Below are 7,097 nucleotides of genomic sequence, written 5' to 3'. Positions count from 1 at the left end.
CCGCTCGTGGCCCCCCCGCTCCTGGCCCCGCCCCCCGCTCCTGGCCCCGCCCCGCCCCGCTTCGCTCCGCCCCGTCCCTGCTTCGCTCCGCCCCCCGCAGGCCCGGCCCCGACCCTCCTGCGGGTCCCAGCCAACCCTCGGCGCTGAGGGGGCGGGGGCCCCACCCCCGGCCGCCATTGGTTACGAGTCCACGCCCACGGCTCCCCCTGGGCCAATGGACGACAGCTGCGGGAGGAACCGCCCCGGTGGCGACCCGCCCCCGGCTCGGTGAGACGGCTCTCCATTGGGCGAAGGCGCATGACGCAAGGCTGCAGGCCACGTGGTGGTGTTGTCATTGCCAGATGCCGCGAAACGGGAGAGGGCGAGAATGAGTGCAGCTGAGGCCCGACCTCTTGGCCTCCGCGGCGCATCTGCGGTGGGGTTGTGGCGGGGTCGGCGGGCGGACGCGCTCGGTCCCACCCCGCCCAAACCCCTGTGACGAGTAGCTCTCTGTCTATTAAACTCGTAGAGTTTAGTAGACAGCGTGAGACGCCAAAGCCCCACCCTTTAGTGGAGTCTTCAAGCTGCTTAGAGAAAAGTTTCCAATATGGGGATGCTAAGGCCAGACCTGAAGTTATCTTACCGCCTGCCCCGCCGTGGAAAGCCAAGCGCTGTCTTAACTGTGCCGATGATCTCGCTGAATTTTTAAAACAGGAACAATGTTTTATGCCCCATTTTTTATTTTTTATTTTTTTAAATTTTTATTTATTTATTTGATAGAAAGAGATCACAAGTAGGCAGAGAGGCAGGCAGAGAGAGAGGAGGAAGCAGGCGATCCCAGGACCCTGAGATCATGACCTGAGCCGAAGGCAGGGGCTTAACCCGCTGAGCCACCCAGGCGCCCCTGTGCCCCATTTTTAAAATAAAGGGTCAACTGAACAGCCAAATAATCTGTCAAAAGTAACACAACAGATGGCAGAATGTGGATTTGTCTGGTATCAAGACCCGCACACGAAACCACCTGCTGGGAAATTTGGCAAAATCCATCTGATCTGTAGTTGAAAAAAAAAAAATGAAAGGAAATGTGTATAAGATGGTGTTTTTGATGAAAGGGATGAGATCTTGAAGATGGCCCAATTCGAAACTCACATATTTGACATGAATGCTGACAACAGCCTCTCTTCCCAGGTTAAATGCATGTTGCATGTAATATACCCAACACAGTTCATGAATCAGTAGCTCCGCTGGCTTTGGAGTTATATAACTCCTGATGAATTTTTAACTCATACTTTTCAAGCTGAGATGACATTTTAATTACTTAATTATTTAACAGTATTTCAAATTGGCATAATTAAAATCTATTTTGTGACAAAGCTGTATATGCCTATGTGTGTATACACGCACATACTTTGGAAACTTGAACCTGTCATGGATGTGGGAAGAGCACTATTTCACATAAGCTTTTCTGGTTGCATTTCTGGTTTGGGTTTTCTGAAGCATAAAAATAAGTTTCTTCACGCAACGTTACTATTCTTTCTCTCAACTGATGTGAAAATAGTTCAGCTCATAGACCTGCAGATGTTGGTTGCTCTTGAGTTGATTGTGAAGTGTTGTATAAACTATCCTAAGTGAAAATAGCTTCTGTTTGGATGCTTGAACTGTATCATCTTTGTTACCTCTTGGATCAAAGGTGCTTCTCCTTAGCACTCCCAGCTCAGCCATTTATAAAAGTAGGAGTCTGGTAGGCTAGGTGCTGGGCTGCTTGGAGAACTAAATAAAGTGTGGAATAAGGTTATTACGGTGGAAGCTGTTATTCTTGGTAGTTTAGACGTTATTAGGTAGAGTTGGGAGCTGGTGTTAGTTTTTGAGCAGGAGTGTTTCATGATAAAAACAGTGTTTTAGATAAACTTGTTTGGGGTGTGCAGAATAGATTAGAAGGGGGAAAAACCTAGACTAATGTGAAATTCTAGGAGTGAAGGGACGTAAGATACAGGCTGGAAAGGTTAGGACAAACCCCAAATAAATTTTTTTCTGTTGAAATATATTTGACATATATTTGATACATAACATTGTGTAAATTTAAAGTGTATGGCATGTTGATTTGATACTTATATGTTGTAATATGATAGCTATTGTAGCTATAATTAGCACCATATTAGGACCACTAACGTGTCACATGAAGAGATATTTTGAGGCAATGCTGTCCAAGAGAAAGATAATGAGAGAGAGAAAGTAAGAAAGAAAGAAAATGTCAGCCACAGATATGAACCCCATTTATAATTTTAAATTTTCTAGAAGCCACAGTAAAAAAGGTAAAAAGCAATGAGTAAATGAACTTTAATAATTGTTTAACACAATGTGTCAAAAATCTCATTTTAATGAGTATTCAATGCAAAAGTATTAATCGGTTAGTTTAGATTATTTTTTAGCATCATTATTTAAAATCTAAAGTATGCCTTTCACTTAGAACATATCTCAATTTACGTCAGCCACATTTTAAATACCTATGTGGCTGGTAGCTATGGCATTGCCCAGTGAAGTCTGGGAAGCATAAAGCACAGAACCTAGTGGCTGATGGGGAGGGGTGGTGTGGCAGAGAAGAGGAGGGAAGAGTCCAGTCTGATTCCAGGGTTAGGAAGGTGGGAGCTCATGACGCTGTTTTCAGAAACTAGGTGTTTGGGCAGGTGTTCAGGAAGATGCAATTAGTTACATGTTGACACAGCTCACTGGGATTACAGTTCAGGCCTCGAGATGTAGGTACGGGAGAAAACTGATGACCTTCCCAGCCCCACCTTTCCAGTGAATGATCCACCTTGGATGTTTCCCACTGAGTTAGCGGTCCACCACCCACCACCACCCCCTTGGAAATAATACCCCAGGGCTGCCTCACTTGATTTTATTTTTTCCCAATACAGAAATCTGTATTTTTATATAAACACATTTAAAATAAATATTTATTTTACATAAACCTATGTAATTTTATGTAAAAATTTAAAATGTTGATGATCAATTCTTATTTTTAAAAAGCACGGTGTGGGCCAAATTAAATATACCAGCTGTCTGGATGTGGTTTATGGAGGTCCAGTGTGTGACCTCTGTTCGAGGCATAACACCCTCAAAAAAAAAAAAAATCCAATGAAAATTCTATGAATAAATCCAGAGGTGCTGGGTTCATTTAATGTCGGGCTGATTTTTCTTTTTCTAAGTCCTAGTTCTAGGTTCCGTGGGAGAAGAAACTCCTGATTTAAATATTGGGTTGATGCCATCCTAATCCTTCCACATTCTAGGAATAGGAAATTTCAACACCAAATAACAGAAGGAGAGGCTATCTGGAGGAAGAGGGGATGACAACACTTTACCGCAAGAAAAACAGAATTTCAGCTTTTTGTCCTTCTTCCAAGCGAGATGCCTAAGTGGCTATCTTTTCCCAGACAAAATGGCTATTATTTCTAGAGAAACAATAAATCAGCAAAATCCGGAAGAATAAAGCTGCGCCTGGGGATTAAGTATTCTTGGTAATACAAAATGCAGGCCACCATTCAGCTAATGGGAAGCCTTCTTATTTGCGCAGCCATCAGGCCGTCATTTTAAAATGCTGATTAGGGACTGCACTGGGCAATGACCGGGGAAGTTGGAAACGACACATCCTGTCTGACTCAACCCTCATGTCACCCAATATGGTTGCCCACAACACCCAACTGTCTATAATTAGAGTAACTACGAGGTAAGCAGATGCCACTCCTGTCCCTTTCTTTGTATACAATCTATTCCATTTTTATAAAATCAAGTCATAGGAAATAAACTCCTTTTTTCTTTTCCGATCCGTTTCAGCACTCAGAACGTGAGTTGAGAAGGAGTAGAACCGGAGTGGACGTGTGTAGGGTAGTGCTTTGAGAAAAGGAAGAAGGAGGAAGGGCCTGGGGACAATGCAGAATAGGTAAGACTTGGGGAGTGGGGAGAGGGAAGAGGGATGTGTCCCAGGCTCAAGGAGTCAGCCCTACCCTACTATTCTAGGGTCAGAAGTAAGGGCTTGAAATGTAGGGTGATTTCTGGGAAAGGAGGTGATCCCATCAGATTGGTAAACAGGAAGTACCCAACCAGAGGGATGGCTACACAGCAGACACAATTGGGCTTTTTTCTTACTCATCCCAGGCCCAATCTGTGTGGGAGAGCATGGCTGCAGTGAATGAACGGTCCCTATAATGTTCCTTTGCTCTCCAAATGGAACCACTAAATCTGGTTTTATCACTGAAAAAAAAAAAAAAAAGAGAGAGAGAGAGAGAATGGGGGGCAAAACCCAACAACCATTCTAATATTCCTTGACTTATGTATTTCCTCTCAAGAGTAAAAAACAATGGTATTTCATTCAAAAGTGGACTGGTGTCTTTGCCTACATTCTCTCCACCATCTGTCTTATTTTTGCTTCCAGAATAATCTTCAAACGCCAAGGCAAAATCACAAGTTCTCCATAAATACTTGGTGATCGGCTGACATTCACGAAGACAGTAGCTTTCTATGTGAGCATTTGCAGACATACGAGCTAATGGTCTATCAGTCTAGGCAATGTAGAGAGTTTCAATCAAGGAGCTTTGTTCACGGCCATCTTAAGCCCATCCAAGATTCTAGAGAAGTGTTCCTCAGGTCAACCAATCCCTCCCCTCACCCCTGACTTAAGTTTGAAAGTATAAATATAGGTGACATCTGGAAATGGAAAGCAAAGCTTTGTAGAAAGCCTGACTTGAAGCCTCATACATCTTCTCATTTAATGCTTACTACATGTCCTATCCTGGAGATTTTTATGTGTATCACCAGACTGCGTAAACCAAGGTCGAGAGATGCTGGATAAGTTGCTCAAGGTCCTCGGGCAGTCTGTGATGGAGATGTGGTTTGCACTCACCTTCCCACCACATTTCCAGGTCTCCTCTCCATTTATGCTTCCCCTCAGACTACGGTGCCTTAAAGCTCACAACAGAACTGGTGTCTTAACCTGTACTCCGTTCTGTAAAGGGACAGAGAGGCAAGGGTGGAGACGTGGAGGCAGGATTGTGCCAAGAGGGCCACAGGCCAAGTGCAAGGGGCAGGGCATCAGGCCCGGAGCTTTTCAAAAGGGGCAGAAGCTTTGCTTAGTTTTGGTGCAGATACTACTAGACGTATCTAGAAACATCTTTTGCTCCCAGGCTAACCTGCGCTCATGGGCAAGGGTAGTTAGTTAATAAGTGTTGGCTCTAGGACTCTGGGTTTCTTCCTGGTCTAGAGAGCTGGTATGAAGAACAGTAACCATTCCTGAGAATTTTTCATCTCTGGGGGAAAGGTGATTTCAAAGGCCTTAGGGGAGCCCAGGAGACGAGTGAGAATCCCATGTTTCTTGGTGAACAGTGCCATCTAGTGACCTGTGGTATTCGGTTCCAGGCTGGTGGGTAGACCTGGAAGCCGAGACTGGCTTGAAGGAGAAGATGCAGGGAGCTAATCCTGAAACCCTGGAAGAAGAGTCTCGGACTTTCCATGTGTTCTTCCAAAACCTCTTTACTACCAGTGCATGGAAAATATAGAGGCCTCCCTCACCACTCTCTTGCAGAAGGCGAAGTTTGGAAGGGGTTGGGCCATTCATTCATTCATTTGATCCATTTTTATTCAGTGCCTGTTATGTCCCTGCCAGGTTCCAGGTCCTGGGGTTGCAACATGGAGAAAAAAATAAAAATGCCTGATTAAATGGGCAGAGAGACCACAGGCAAGAAAAATAGAATGGAGAGTAGTTCAGATGGCCATGAGTGCCAAGAAGAAAAATAAAGCCGTTGAGGGTTTGGGGTGGGGGGAGGATTTCATGAAGAATGGGCAGGGAAGGCATCACTGGAAGGTTCCATTCAAACAAACACCTGAAGCAGAGAAGGGAATGTGTGGGGAAAAGCATTCTATGCCAGACCGTGGAGGAGGTGAGGATGGCTGGGAGAGAAAGAGGAGGGGTGGATAAATAGGAAAAGAGTCCAAATGATGATGCTCGGGCATGTGGGGGAGGGGCGAGAAACCGCTGGGCATTTTGACTTCTGTGAACAAAATCACTCAGGGAGCTGTGTCGAGAATAAATGAAAGGTGTCTTGGTAGATTCACAATTCCCTTCAGCATGTTTAAAAACTCCAGGAAGCCCAGTTTATTGTTTAATGAGATTGAACAAGTACTTTCCAGGCTTACGCCGATCTCCTTCTTCTAGCAGCTACTAACTTCTTGTGAGACCCAAGAAAATGAAAGTCAGCCCTGATAAGCAGACTGTGATGTTCCCAACAGTCATAAATGAGGCCAGTAAGAAGCCAACAGAAAACAGTGTTTTTCCGAAGGCCACACCACAGCTGCAAAGAAACTAACATCGAATGATTAAGTCTTTCTTATCAGTGTCTTCCGCAGACTCCCTCCATCCCTTCCACCTGCTGAACAAAGATTTGTGAGATGCCCAGTTGTTAAACCATCCCTCTTCATGACCACCTCCAACCCTGGCCTGGTGTCTGTTCCCCTACCCTTCCCACCTTAGAATCCCTTAGTGGAAACCCAAACCTTACAAAAAGCCTCTTCCTAGAGCCTCGTACTGAGACACCCCATGGTCCATTGGGTTTATGCTTTCCCCTGTTGCACCAAGTTAAAAAATTGGCATCAACTGTGCAAACTTGGGGGTCTTTACCTATAACTTTATCTGCCCCCAGTATTTTGGAGAACAAAGTTTAAGACAAGTCAGACAAGGAGCGCCTGCATGGCTCAGTTGGTGAAGCGTCTGCCTTCGGCTCGGGTCCTGATCCCCGGGTCCTGGGATTGAGTCCCACATCGGGCTCCCTTCTCAGCGGGGAGCCTGCTTCTCCCTCTCACTCGGCCTGCCATTCCCCCTGCTTGTGCTCCCTCTGTCTCTCTTTGTCAAATAAATAAATAAAATCTTGAAAAAAAAAAAAAGGAAAAGACTGATGAATCACAGACCTGTATCCTTGAGACAAATTATACATATATAAAAACAAATAATAAAAAATAAATAAAAATTAAAAAATTAAAATTAAATTATATAAATTTTTGTAATTTATATAAATTACATTAAAGTAAATAAAAGTTTTAAAAATAAGAGGTGCCTGGGTGGCTCAGTGGGT

The sequence above is a fragment of the Enhydra lutris genome, unplaced genomic scaffold (genome assembly GCF_002288905.1).
Source record: "Enhydra lutris kenyoni isolate GAN:26980312 unplaced genomic scaffold, ASM228890v2 scaffoldscaffold57, whole genome shotgun sequence".
Classification (NCBI taxonomy): domain Eukaryota; kingdom Metazoa; phylum Chordata; class Mammalia; order Carnivora; family Mustelidae; genus Enhydra; species Enhydra lutris.
The sequence above is the reverse complement of the archived record's forward strand: the minus strand, read 5'-3'. Positions refer to the sequence as shown.